This window comes from Arachis ipaensis, chromosome B01 (assembly GCF_000816755.2).
Source record: "Arachis ipaensis cultivar K30076 chromosome B01, Araip1.1, whole genome shotgun sequence".
In the NCBI taxonomy this organism is placed as follows: domain Eukaryota; kingdom Viridiplantae; phylum Streptophyta; class Magnoliopsida; order Fabales; family Fabaceae; genus Arachis; species Arachis ipaensis.
Genome location: NC_029785.2, coordinates 130864233 through 130865322, shown reverse-complemented (window position 1 = coordinate 130865322; position 1090 = coordinate 130864233).

The window sequence follows — 1090 nt, the reverse complement described above, 5'->3', positions numbered from 1 at the left end:
ACATAACTTATATAAAAAATATTTAAATAATTTTTTTTGTGAGAATTTCACAAATTTTCATAAAATGAGTACCTCAATTTTTGTCTCCATTTTTATTTATTCGTGGAGACAGGTCCATCTCCATAAAAATTTTACAAATTCCTATTAACTTTTTCGCCGAGAATAATCTTACGAATATCTGCAGATAAAAAATTTTTTGCCATCCCTGTAGTGCCATTGCTTTTTCAATGCCACCATCACACACGGCTTTAATTAACACAATTAAATGAATCACCGGAGAATTAAAAACCGGACATCACATTGTTGTTATTACTGTTTATTATTATTTTATTTCTTGTCTTCGAATTACTCATTTGACTATGATTTTTTTTTTAATTATGTTATATTTATACTAAAATCAGTTATTAAAGTAGTCGTAAAAAAAATCAATTATTAAGTTATAAGTATAAAATACATTTTCAAATATAAATACACATTAAAATAAATTAAATCACATATATATTTATATACAAATACATTGATGACTGATTTTAGTGGTTAATTTTAGTATACAAATAATATTTTTATATTTTTTTCTAATACTCGAAATGCATGCTCATTCTCATGTTAAAAAATATTCAATGTTTAATAAAGGACGTAGTAGTTTACCTTTTGTTAATCATTCAAAAATTAAAACAGGAAGAAGTTTTGCTGCTTATGTATTTGCTGCATAATATACTTTTGGATCAATGTTGATATTAACTAAGATAAAAATTTGTAGAAACATACAAAATATTCAAGTCAAATAACTAACGAATTCTGTTAGGGAGCCAATAGAATATTTGTACAATATGTACAATGAGCTATATGAGTTAAAAAATAAACTTTTACTTTGATATCATGTCATAACACCACTCATTCCAACAACTTTAGCTGATGAAAAAAAATAACATTAATACTTATATCTCTAATATTTCTCTAAACTTCCATTATATACATTATACACATATTTCATTGGCTCCTTCTACTTTCTCATAACGAAATTCATGTCTTACGTGATGAATACGGTCTTTTTCTATGACCTTTAAATATCTATATCCATTTATTATTA